The sequence below is a fragment of the Arvicanthis niloticus genome, unplaced genomic scaffold (genome assembly GCF_011762505.2).
Source record: "Arvicanthis niloticus isolate mArvNil1 unplaced genomic scaffold, mArvNil1.pat.X S33, whole genome shotgun sequence".
In the NCBI taxonomy this organism is placed as follows: domain Eukaryota; kingdom Metazoa; phylum Chordata; class Mammalia; order Rodentia; family Muridae; genus Arvicanthis; species Arvicanthis niloticus.
The window spans coordinates 1,362,609-1,375,710 of record NW_023044983.1 but is presented as its reverse complement, the minus strand read 5'-3'; positions in this window follow the sequence as shown (position 1 = coordinate 1,375,710).

Sequence of the window (13,102 nt, the reverse complement as noted above, 5' to 3'; positions counted from 1 at the left end):
AACATCTCTCTGTGTCCACCCTACCCCCTCTTTCTTTCTCTAATTCTTAGCTATAGCCTAACCCCTGCCTAATACAAAAGAACTAGGTCTCTCTCCCCACGTGTTCTCCAGCTCAAAGACAAGATGGCGGCGGCTCCTTAGCCCCCCACTCTTCCCATCCCCCCAGCTCCACAGAGGGGGTTCCTTCACAGCTAATAACTGTCTTTCAAGCCACAATACCTGCTGTAACCCTCTTTCTAAGACTCCCTTGGCTGAGAGACTCCTTCTCGCGGCTGAGACCGTCTGTTCTCTCTCTCTCTCTCTTTCTCTCTCTCTCTCAAAATCACCAACTCCAAACTTCAGCCCCTAGTGCCCTGCCAGGTAGCTTCTTTTCCTACTCCCCTGTCATATACGACAGGCTACAGCTATTTGGCTTAGCCTGCTTGCCTGAAACAACAGGGCGGAACCCTGCTTGCTACCCAGCCCAGTGTTCCTTAGCCAGCCTATGCTTCCCCTCACCCTCAATCATTTGCAACTGACTAAAGCTACTTAACTCAGCCAGCTTGCCTGAAGCAGCGGATCTAAAATCCTGCCTGCACCCTTTGCCCCCTGTGCTGCCTGCCAATTTCTTTCAAAGCTGCTGACTCCAATCCCCCTTCCACGTGTCTTTCCCATAGACACAGACTCTCACTCTTTCTGACTCTTAGCCCTCCCCAATACTTCTTGCTTGCCTTAAACTTTTTTCAAAGTTGGCCTTTACTTTTATCTACATTTAAAATTTACCAGTTAAGAAAAAGAAAAGCGGGAATGCAGAACCTCTCTGCCAGAGCACCCAGACGCCACATGGCAGAGCTAGGCCCCTCCCCCCACTGCTTCTAAACCCGCCATTACTGCTCCTCCCCAACAGGAGGACCTGCAACAAACGTTCCTGTTTTTCAACAAAAATTTTAAACGTTTCCTTTTCTTCCTAACAGGAACACCTAGAACAACAATGCTTGTGTTTTTTCAACCAAAAATTTGTTATTTTTTCTATTTTAATGCTGCCTTTTCTCTCTAATACTTGTGATAAATGTCCAACATTATTTTTCAACCTTTATAATTTCTTCAAGGTTTAAAAGCCATCTAATTTCCTTCCACAGTTAAGTCAACGTGCTGATCACCATATCTTGAGTCTTAATTAACAACTAATTTCTTTTACAGGCAAAGTGTTGCTGCCAATCCCAGATACAAAATTAACATTGTTTTTCTCCCTCAGCTATCCAAGATACCTTCTAAGACTAAATTTCCTCAAACACCTTTGCTTTTCCAGGATCTTAACGACAGGCCATAAGGTGCTTGTTCTCAAGCAATTTAATGCCCCATGTCCAGCCTACAGACATCTCCCTGCCCGAGGTGCTGCTTCCCTCCTGTGATTATCCTACAGGTATACCCACAGATCCAACAGAGTCCAGCCATCCTCTGGAACCTGCCTGAGATGCCAAGCTGCTTTCTCCCAGCCACCTCATCTGACTGCAGACTCCAGAGACACGCTGAGATCCAGAGACAGCGCCACCTCCTGGAACCTGCCAAGCTGCCTTCTTCCAGTCCTCTCATCTGACTGAAGACCCCAGAACATGCCAAGATCCAGAGACCCACACCAGGCTCCAGAGATGCACGCCAGAACCCAGAGATGCTCACTACAGAAGACAGATCCAGACCTTCCAGCTACAAATGAACTCTTTTGCCAAAGTCATATAGCTAAAGTTACATGTTAGTGAGGAAAACATAATGTCTATTTAGATTAACCAGATGTCATTACCCTCAAACTGTACAATCTGTATTTAATTGTTTCAATGATTTCCTGCCTTCCAAACCCTACCCTCAATTCCCATTACCCTTGACTTAGTTATGCTACACCCTCTGGCCTACATAGTGTTTTATTTTGACCACCTCATCCAAAATTTTCACTAAAAACAGTGAGATGTTGGGCCGTGAAGACATGGTTTGGACATAGCCTGGTTGAACGGGCTTTAAACCCCGGAGACCCTTTTAGAGGGACGGTAGGATGTTTAGCCCTGTTCCTAGGCCCCCTTGATAGAGTGCTGGGTTTGAGATAGCCAGGAGACCCAACAGGACATTGCCTGTCAGGGACGGCATATTATCTCCCCGCGCTCTGGGACTCCAGACTACTTCCACATGGTCCACATCTCTCATTAACAGAGTTGCCCCTCCTTTTATGAAAGAAAAGAGGGTGGGATGTTGGGCCTTGGAGGTAACTCCATTTAACCTGTTATTTTCAGTCACGTAGGACAGGTAGAGGGCATGATTAACAAGTCTCTACCTCCAGAGATTTAAATATTAATGAATTATCAAAAGGCCAGGGGCGTAGCTAATTAAGTTATTCCCTCCCCTTTCTCTCCTCCCTATAAGACTGGTCTCCCCTGGCCTTTTGGGGGGGGGGGGAAGAAGCGCACAACACCTGCATCCATTCACCATGTCATGAACAATAAAAGCTTTGGAAAACCGGACTCCACGTGTCCATGGTCTCTCCGCCTGATTCCCAGCTTTTGGAACCCTGGAACCTTGCCGATGCAGCCGCCGGCCCGCCCACCGACAGCTGCATGAATGTGGGGCTGGCGGCGCGGGAAGCCCTGGTGTCAGACCGCCCTGAGACTCAGTCGCCGGACTCCCTCCTTTCCCCGCCCGCGAGATTCGTCCCCACAGGAACCGTGTCCCTCTCGTGGACAGTGGAAAGAAACACCATGTGGTGGACAGTGAGAAGGAGGTCTCTGTGGTGGACATAGGAGAGGACATCATTTAGGGGACATTGGGAAGTACGTTCCTGTTTTGGACAGCAGGGTGTACCTTGTGGTGGAAAGAGGGAAGGACATGCCTGTTGTGGACAGTGTGGTGGACGTCACTTTGGTGGACAGTGGAAAGGACATCTTTGTGGTGGACAGTAGAGAGGACTTTCCTGTGTTGGACAGTGGGCAGGAGGTCACTGTGGTGGACCATGAAAAGGAAATGCCTGTTGTAGACAGGGCAGAGGACATCCCTGTGGTGGACAGTGGGAAGGACAAACCTGTAATGAACAATAGAGAGGACCTCCCTGTGGTGGAAAGTGTGAAGCAGGTCCCTTTGGTGGACCATGGAAAGGACATGCCTGTTTTGGACAGAGCAGAGGACATTTTTGTGGTGGACAGTGGAAAGGATATCCCTGTGGTGGACAGTAGAGAGCACTTCCCTGTGGTGGACAGTGAGAAGGAGGTCCATGTGGAGGACATTGTAAGGACATATATGTTGTGGACTGTGGGATGGACATCACTCTTATGGACCCTGGGAAAGACCTCCTTGTTGTGAACAGTGGGAATGATGTTGCTCTTGTGGACATTGGGAAGGAACTCCCTGTGGTGGACAGTGATATGGTTGTCCCTGTTTTGGAGAGAGGGGAGGTCGTTACTTAGGTGGACAATGGTAAGGACATCCCTGTGGTGGATAGTAGAGAGGACCTCTCTGTTGTGAACTGTAGGAAGAAGGTCCTTGTGGTGGAGATTGTGAAGGATTATGTTTATGTTGTGGATTGTGGAAAAAACATAGATGTTGTGGACATTTGGAAGGAACTGCGTGTTTTCTACAGTGGCAAGCATGTCTCTCTGGTGGACTGTGGAGGAGCGCCATGTGGTGTACAGTGGCAAGGACATCCCTGTGGTGGACAGAGGAAAGGACATCATTGAGGTGGACATAAGGAAGTACGTTCCTGTTGTGGACAGCAGGGTGTAACTTTCTGTAGTGGACAGCATAAAGGACATGCCTGTTGTGGACATTGTGGTGGACATCCCTGTGGTAGACAGTGTAAAGTACATCCCTGTGGTGGATAGTAGAGAGGAATTTTCTGTGGTGGACAGTGGGAAGGAGTTCCTGTGATGGATATTGAAAAGGACATGCCTGTTGTGGACACTGCATAGGACATCCTTGTGGTGAACAGTGGAAAGGACATCCCTGTGTTGGACAGTACAGAGCACTTCCTTATGGTGGACAGTGGGAAGGAGGACCCTGCGGTGGACATTGGAAAAACATATATGGTGTGGACTGTGGGAAGGACGTCCCTTTTTTGGACATTGGGAAAGACATTTTGTTAGACAGTGGGAAGGATGACAATCTTGTGGACAGTGGGGAGGACATCCCTGTGTTGGAAAGTGAAAAGGACATCATTGTTATGGTTTGAGGGTAGGATATCACTGAGGTAGAAAGACAGATGGATGTCCCTGTGGTGGCCATCAGGGAGGACATTTCTGTTTTGAATTGTGGGAAGGACATCCCTGTTGTAGAAAGTGGGAAGGACATCCCTGTGGTGGACTGTGGGGAGGATTTTACTGCGGTGGACAGTGGGGAGGATGTTACTGTGCTGCACTGGAGAACGTCCTTGTGGTGCATAGTCCGAAGGATGTCCATATGGTGGAGAGTGCAGAGGACATCTCTGTGGAGGACAGTGGTTAGTACATCCCTGTTGTGCCAAGTGGGGAGGATGTCCCTGTTGTTTTCAGTGGGAAGGACGGACTTCACTGTGTTTGATAGTTCGGAGGATATCCCTGTTGTGGACAGTTGGGAGGATGTCACTGTGGTGGAGAGTTGAGAGGATTTCACTGTGGAGGACAGTGCAGATGACGGCCTTGTAGACAGTAAGAACAACGTTCCTGTGGTGCACAAGAGAATGTCTCTTTGGTCAAGAGTGAGAAGAATGTCCTTGTAGTGGGGAGTGCAGAAGACATCTCTTGGGAGGACAGTGGTAAGAACATCCCTGTTCTGCACAGGAGGATGTCCCTGTCATGCACAGAAGGGAGGATGTCCCCTTTGTTTACAGTGGGAAGGACTTCACTGTGTTTGATAGTTTGGAGGACATCCATGTTGTGGACAGTTGGGAGGATGTGCCTGTGTTGGACAGTGGAAAGAACATCTCTGTTGTGGACAGTGGTTAGGATGTACATGTGGTGGACAGTGGAAAGGATATCACTTCATAGATAATAGAGAGGACCTCCCTGTGGTGCACAGTGGGAAGGATATATATGTTGTGGACTGTGGGAAGAACAGCTCTGTTGTGGACATTGATAAAGACCTCCTTGTGCTGAACTGTGGGAAAAATGTCCCTCTTGTTGACAGAGGGGAGGACGTCACTTAGGTGGAGAGTAGGAAGGACATCCCTATGGTGGACAGTGGGGATGACCTTTCTGTGGTGGAAAGTGGGAAAAACATCCCTGTTCTGGACATTGGGGAGGATGTCACTGGTTTGGACAGTGGTAAGGACATCCCTGTGGTGGACAGTAGAGAGGACCTTTCTTTGGTGAACAGTGGTAAAAAGGTCCATGTGTTGGACAGTGGGGAGGACATTTATGTTGTGGAATGTGGGAAGGACGTCCATGTTGTGGACATTGGGAAGGACTTCCATGTGGTGGACAGGGATAAGCATGTTCCTCTCGTGGACAGTGGGTAGAAACACCATGTGGAGGACAGTGGGAAAGACGTCTCTGTGGAGGACATAGGAGAGGACATCATTTAGTGGACATTGAGAAGTACATTCTTGTTGTGGACAGAAGGGTGTACCTTCCTTTTGTGGACAGTGAGAAGGACATGCCTCTAGTGGACAGTGTGGAAGACATCCCTTCGTTGGACAGTGGAAAGGACATCCCTGTGGTGGACAGTAGAGAGAACTTCCCTGTGGTGGACAGTGGGAAGGAAGTCTATTTGTTGGACCATGGAAAAGACATGCCTGTTGTGGAAAGGGCAGAGGACATCCATGTGGTGTACAGCAGAAATAAACATACCTGTGGTGGACAGTAGATAGGACTTCCCTGTGGTGGACAGTGAGAAAGAGGCCACTGTGGTGGACATTGGAAGGACATATATGTTGTGGACTGTGGGAAGCTTGTCCCTGTTGTGGACATTGGGAAAGACCTCCTTGTGGTGATCAGTGGGAAGGATGTCCCTCTGGTGGACATTGGGCAGGAAGTCCCTGTGGTGGACAGTGGGAAGGATGTCCCTGTGGTGGGGAGAGGAGAAGTCGTCATTTAGGTGATGAGTGGTAAGGTAATCCCTGTGGTGGATAGTAGAGAAAACTTCCCTGTGTTGGACAGTGGGAAAAATATATATGTTGTGGACAGAGGGAAGGACGTCACTCTTGTGGACATAGGGAAAAACCTCTTTGTGGTGGAAAGTGAAAAGGGTGTGCATTTGGTGGACAGTGGTGAGGACATTTTGTGGTGGAAAATGGGAAGGACATCCCTGTTTTGATCTGAGGAGAGGATATCACTGAGGTGGACAGCAGAAAGTAAGTTTGCTTGGTGGACAGTGGGTAGGACTTTTCTGGTGTGAATAGTGGGAAGGAAATCCCTGTTGCAGACAGTGGGGAGGACATCCAGGTGTTGGACAGTGGGGAGGATTTCACTGTGATGGACAGTGGGGAGGATGTTACTGTTGTACACTGGAGAATGTCCCTGTGGTGCACAGTGGGGAGGATATCCCTGTTGTTTACAGTGGGAAGGACTTCGCTGTGTTTGATAGTTGGGAGGACATCCCTTTTGTGGACAGTTGGGAGGATGTTCCTGTGTTGGAGTGTTGAGAGGATTTCACTGTAGTGGACACTGTGGATGACGGCCTTGTAAACAATAAGGACCACACTCCTGTGGTGCAGAAGAGAATGTCTCTTTGGTGGACAGTGAGAAGGATGTCCTTGTAGTGGGGAGTGCAGAAGACATCTCTGAGGTGGTCAGTGGCAAGAACATCCCTGTTGTGCACAGGAGAATGTCCCTGTGGTGTACAGTCAGAAAGACATCCCTTTGGTGGACAGTGAAGAGGACTTCCTTGTGGTGGACCTTTGAAATGACATCCTTGTACTCGACAGTGCAAAGAACCTCCCTTTGGAGGACAGAGGGGAGGACATCACTGTGGTAGACAGGCAGAAGTATGTCTCTGTGGTGGACAGAGGGGAGAACCTCTCTCTAATTGACAGTAGTGAGGACTTCCCTGTTGTGGACAGTTGGGAGGATGTCACTGTGGTAGAGGATTGTGAGGATTTCACTGTGGTTGACCGTGCAGATGATGGCCTTATAGACAGTAAGAACAACTTTCCTGTGTTGCACAGGAGAATGTCTCTTTGTTGGACTCTTTTCTAAGAGTATTGTGGACAGTGGGGAGAATCATTTTCTGGCGGACAGTTGAAAAAACGTTTCTGTTGTGGACAGTGGGGAGGACCTCCCTGTTTTAGACAATGTACAGGATGTTTCTGTGGTTTACAGTGTGGAGGATATTTATGTTTTGGACAGTTGTAAGTACGTACTTGTGGTACAAAGGAGGATGTCCCTGTGTTGGACAGTGGGAATGACATTTCTATGGTGAACAGTGGAAAGGATGTCCCTTTGGTGGACAGTTGGGAGGACTTCCCTGTGGTAGACAGTGGAGAGGACGTTTCTGTGGTGGGCAGTAGGATGTAGATGTTTGTTGTGGACCGTGTGGAGGATGTCAATGTGGTGGAAAGTGGAAAGGACATCCCTGTGGTAGATAGTAGAGAGGACTTCCCTGTGGTGGACAGTGGGAAGGATGTCCCTGTGGTGGACAATAGAAAGGACATATATGTTATGGACAGTGGGAAGGACGTGCCTGTTGTGGACATTGAGAAAGAACTCTCTGTGGTGGACAGTGTGAAGGGTGTGCCTCTGGTGGACAGTGGGGAGGACCTTTTTGTGGTGGACAGTGGGTAGGACATCCTGTTATGATCTGAGGAGAGGATATCACTGAGGTGGACAGTGAGAAGGACATCCTCTTGGTGGACAGTGGGGAAGACCTTTCTGGTGTGAATAGTGGGAAGGACATCCCTGTTGTAGACAGGGGGGACATCCCTCTTGTGGACAGTGGGAAGGATGTCCCTTTGTTGGACAATAGGGAGGACTTCTCTATGGTTAACTCTATGATGGACGACTTTGAGGTGGTCAGTGGGAGGATATCCCTGTGGTGGACAGTGGGGAGAATGTCTCTGTGGTGGACATTTGAAAGGTGTACCTTTGGTGGACAGTTGGAAGAACGTCCTTGTGGTCGACAGTGGGAAGGACGTCCCTTTGTGGTTGACAGAGGGAGGACCTCCCTGTGGTGGACACTGGGTAGGATGTCCCTGTGGTTTACAGTGGGAAGGACATACCTGTGGTGGACAGTGAAGAGTAATTCCCTGTGGTGGACCATTGAAATGATGTCCTTGTGGTCGACAGTGGGAAAACCATCCCTTTGGAGGACAGTGGGGAGGACATTACTGTGGTGGACAGGCAGAAGGATATCCCTGTGGTGGACAGTGGGTAGAATGTCCCTGTGGTTTACAGTGTGGAAAATATTCATGTGGTGGTCAGCAGTGAGAAATTTCCTATAGTTCATATTGTTGAGGACAACCATGTTGTGGGCTGTGGTAAGGATGTCCTTGTAGTACACAGGCAGATGTCCCTGTGATGGACAGTGTGAAGTATATCTGTTTGCTGGAATGTGGAAAGGACGTTTCTGTGCTGGACTGTTGGTATGACCTCCCTGTTTTGGACAGTGTGGAAGACACTGCTGCTGTGGAGAGTGGGATGGACATCTCTGTGGCGGAATGTGGGGAGGACATACCTTTGGTGGACAGTGGGTAGGACGTTCCTGTGGTGGAAAGTGGGAAGAATGTCCTTGTGGTGGACAGCAGAGAGGACTTCTCTGTGGTCTACAGTAAGAAGGACATCTCTGTTGTGGACAGTGGAAAGAATATTCCTGTAGTGCACAGTTGTGAGGATGTCCCTGTTGTGCATAGGAGTATGTCTCTGTGGTGCAAAGTGAGGAGGATGTTTTTTTGTGGAAAGTGTGAAAGACATCCATATGGTGGACTGTGGGGAGGTCCAGTCTGTAGTGAACATTGGGGAGGATGTCCCAGTGGACAGTGGAAAGGCTGTCCTTGTGGTGCACATTGGTCAGGATGTCCCTGTTGTGCACATGAGGCTGTCCCTGTGGTGAACAGTGGGAAGGACATTACTGTGCTGGACATTTGTGAAGATTACCCTGTGGTGGACAGTTTTATGGATGTCTTTGTAGTACACAGGAGGACATCCCTGTGGTAAACTGTGGAAATAATGTCCTTTTTGTGGACAGTGGAAGGATGTCCATGTTGTGGACATGGGGAGTATGTCCCTAATGTGGACAGTGGGCAGGACCTCCCTGTGGTGGACATGGGTAGGATGTCTTTGTGGTGGACAGTGGGGAGAATATCTATCTTTAAAGTGGGGAGAACAACTTTGTGGTGGACAGTGGGGAGTACATCTCTGTGGTGGACAGTGTGAAAATGTCCTTGTAGTGGACAGCATAAAGGACTTCTCTGTGGTGTAGAATGAAAAGGATGTCTCTCTGTTGGACAGTGGAGAGTATGTACCTGTGGTGGACAGTGGAAAGGATGTTCTAAGGTGGACAGTGGAAAGACTGGCCCTGTTGTGGTTAGCAGGGAGGACCTCTCTGTGGGGCACAGTGGGAAAGAAATCCCTGTTTTGGACAGTAAAAGGATATCCCTTTTTTTGCAATTGTGGAAGATGTCTCTCTGGTGAGCAGTGGGAAGGACATCCCTGTGGTAGAGAGTGGTGAGGATGACCCTGTGATATACAGTGGTAAGGATGCGCCTGAGGTGCACAGTCGGGAGGAACTCTCTGATGGACAGTGTGGAGGAAATCCCTTTGGTGGACAGTTGGATGGACCTCCCTGTGGTGGACAGTGGGTAGATTATCCCTGTACTGGACAGTGGGGAGGACATCCCTGTGGTAAACAGTGAAAATAATGTCCTTTTTGTGGACAGTAGAAGGATGTCCATGTTGTAGACAATGGGAAGAACATTTATGTTGTGGACAGTGGGAAGGAAGTCCCTGTTGTCGATATTGGGAAGGACCTCCTTGTGGTGAACAGTGGGAAGGATATCCCTGTTGTGGACAGTGGGAATATTCTTTGGTGGACAGTTGGAAGGACTCCTTGTTGTGAACAGTTTGAAGGATGTCCCTGTGGTGGACAGTGGGGAGGATGTCCCAATGGTGGACAGTGTAGTGGACATCCCTGTGGTGAACAGTGCTGAGAATGTTTCTGTGGTGCACAGGATAACATCTCTTTGGTGGACTGTAGGAAGGATTTCCCTCTTGTGGAGAGTGCAGAGGACATCTCTGGGGTGGACAGTGGTGAGGACATCTCTGGTGTGCACAGGAAGATGTACATGTGGTGCACAGTCGTGAGGACATCCTTGTTGTGAACAGGAGACTGTTCCTGTTGTGAACAGAAGGTAGGATGTTCCTGTCTTGAACAGTGGGAAAGAACACCCCAGTGGTTTACCTTGATGAGGACAACCCTGTGGTGGAGATTGGGGAAACATCCCTGTGGTGGACAGTGGGAAGGACGTCCCTTTTGTGGACAACAAGCAGGTCTTCTCTATGGTGGACTGTATGAAGGACGTTATTGTGGTGGTCAGCAGGGAGGATGTCCCTGTGGTGGACAGTGGGGAAGATGTCTCTGTGGTGGACAGTTGAAAAATGTACATTTGGTGGACAGTGGGAAAAACATCCTTTTGGTGGACAGTTGGAAAAACATCTCTGTGGTAGACAGTTGGTAGGATGTCCCTGTTGAGGTCAGTGTGTAAAACGACTCTGTGGTGGAGAGTGAGAAGGACATCCCTTTTGTGGACAGTGGGGAGAATATTTCTGTGTTGGACAATTGAAATGACATCCTTGGAGAGTGGAGAGAACTTACATGTTTTGGAGATTGGGGAGGACTTCCCTGTTGTAGACAGTGGATAGGACATCCCTGTGGTGGACAGTGGGTAGTACGTTGCTGTGGTTGAAACTGTGGAGGACTTCCCTGTGGTGGACAGTGAAAAGAACATCCCTGTTGTGGACAGTGGGGAGGACGTCCCTGTGGTGGACTGTGGAAAGGACATCACTTTGATGGACAGTAGAGAGGACCTCCATGTGATGAACAGTGGGAAGGAGGTTGCTGTGGTGGTCAGTGGGAAGGACATTTATGTTGTGTACTGGGGTAATAACATCTCTCTTGTGGAAATTGGGAAAGACCTCCTTGTGGTGAACAGTGTGACGAATGTCCTTCTTGTGGACAAAGGGGAGGACGTCACTTAGGTGGCAGTGGGAAAAACATCCCTGTGGTATATTATGGGGAGGACCTTTCTGTGGTGGACAGTGGGAAGGACATCCCTGTTTTGGACAGTGGGGAGAATGTCCCTGGTTTAAACAGTGGTAAGGACATCCCTGTGGTGGACATTAGAGAGGACCTTTTTGTGGTGTACAGTGGGAAGAAGGTCCATGTGTTGGGCAGTGGGGAGGATATTTATGTTGTGGATTATGGGAAGGACGTTCATGTTGTGGACATTGGGAAGACAATCCATGTGGTGAACAGTGGGAAGAATGTCCCTCTTGTGGACAGTGTAGAGAAACTCCATGTGGTGGACAGTGGGAAATAGGTCCCTGTGGTGGACCATGGTAAGGACATGCCTGTTATGGACAGGGTGGAGGATATTACTGTGGTAAACAATGGAAAGGACATACCTGTGGTGGACAGTAGAGAGGACTTCCCTGTGGTGGACATTGAGAAGGAGGTTCCTGTCGTGGGTATTGGAAAGACATATATGTTGTGGACTGTGAAAGGACGTCCCTGTTGTAGACATTGGGAAAGAACTCCTTGTGGTGAACAGTAGCAAGGATGTCCCTCTGGTGGACATAGGGAAGGGAATCCCTGTGGTGGACTGTGGGAATGATGTTCCTGTGTTGGAGAGAGGGGAGGTCGTCACTTAGGAGGACAATGGTAACGACATCCCTGTGGTGGATAGTAGAGAGGACCTCTCTGTGGTGAACTTTTGAAAGAATGTCCCTGTGGTGGAAAGTGGGAAGGACATTTATGTTGTGGATTGTGGAGAGGACATACATGTTGTGGACATTGGGAAGGACCTCCGTGTGTTCTACAGTGGCAAGCATGTCCCTCTGGTAAACAGTGGGGAGGATCACCATGTGGTGGACAGTGTGAAAGACATCCCTGTGGTGGACAGAGGAAAAGACATCATTGAGGTGAACAATAGGAAGTACATTCTTGTTGTGGACAGCAGGGTGTACCTTTCTGTGGTGGACAGTTGAAGGACATGCCTGTTGTAGATAGTACGGTGGGCACCCCTAGGATGGACTGTGGAAAAACATCCCTGTGGTGGACATTACAGAGGACTTCCCTGTGGTGGACAGTGAGAAGGAGGTTCCTGTGGTGGGGAGTGAAAAGGACAAGCCTGTTGTGGACAGTGCGGAGGACATCCCTATGGTGAACAGTGGAAAGGACATCCCTGTTTTGGAGAGTAGAGAAGACATCCCTGTGGCAGACAGTGGGAAGGAGGTCCCTGTGGTGGACACTGGAAGGACATATATGGTGTGGACAGTGAGAAGGATGTCCCTGTTGTGGACATGGGAAAGGCCTTTATGTAAATATTGGGAAGGATGACCCTCTTGTGGACAGTAGAGAGGATCTCCCTGTGGTGGACAGTGGGAAGGATATTTATGTTGTGCACTGTGGGAAGAACAGCTCTGTTGTGGAATTGGTAAAGACCTCCTTGTGCTGAACTGTGGGGAAAATGTCCCTCTTGTTGACAGATGGGAGGACGTCATGTAGGTGGACAGTGGGAAGAACATACCTGTGGTGGACAGTGGGGAGGATGTCACTGGTTTGGACAGTGGTAAGGACATTACTGTGGTGGACAGTAGAGAGGACCTTTCTGTGGTGAACAATGGTAAGAAGGTCCATGTGTTGGACAGTGGGGAGGACATTTATGTTGTGGATTGTGGGAAGGACGTCCATGTTGTGGACATTGGGAAGGACCTCCGTGTGCTGGACAGTGATAAGCTTGTTCCTCTCATGGACAGTGGGGAGAAACAACATGTGGAGGACAGTGGGGAGAATGTTTCTGTTGTGGACATAGGAGAGGACATCATTTAGTAGTCATTGATAAGTACATTCGTGTTGTGGACAGAAGGGCGTACCTTCCTTTTGTGGACAGTGGAGAGGACATGCCTGTAGTGGACAGTGAGGAGGACGTTCCTTTGTTGGAGAGTGGAAAGGACATCCCTGT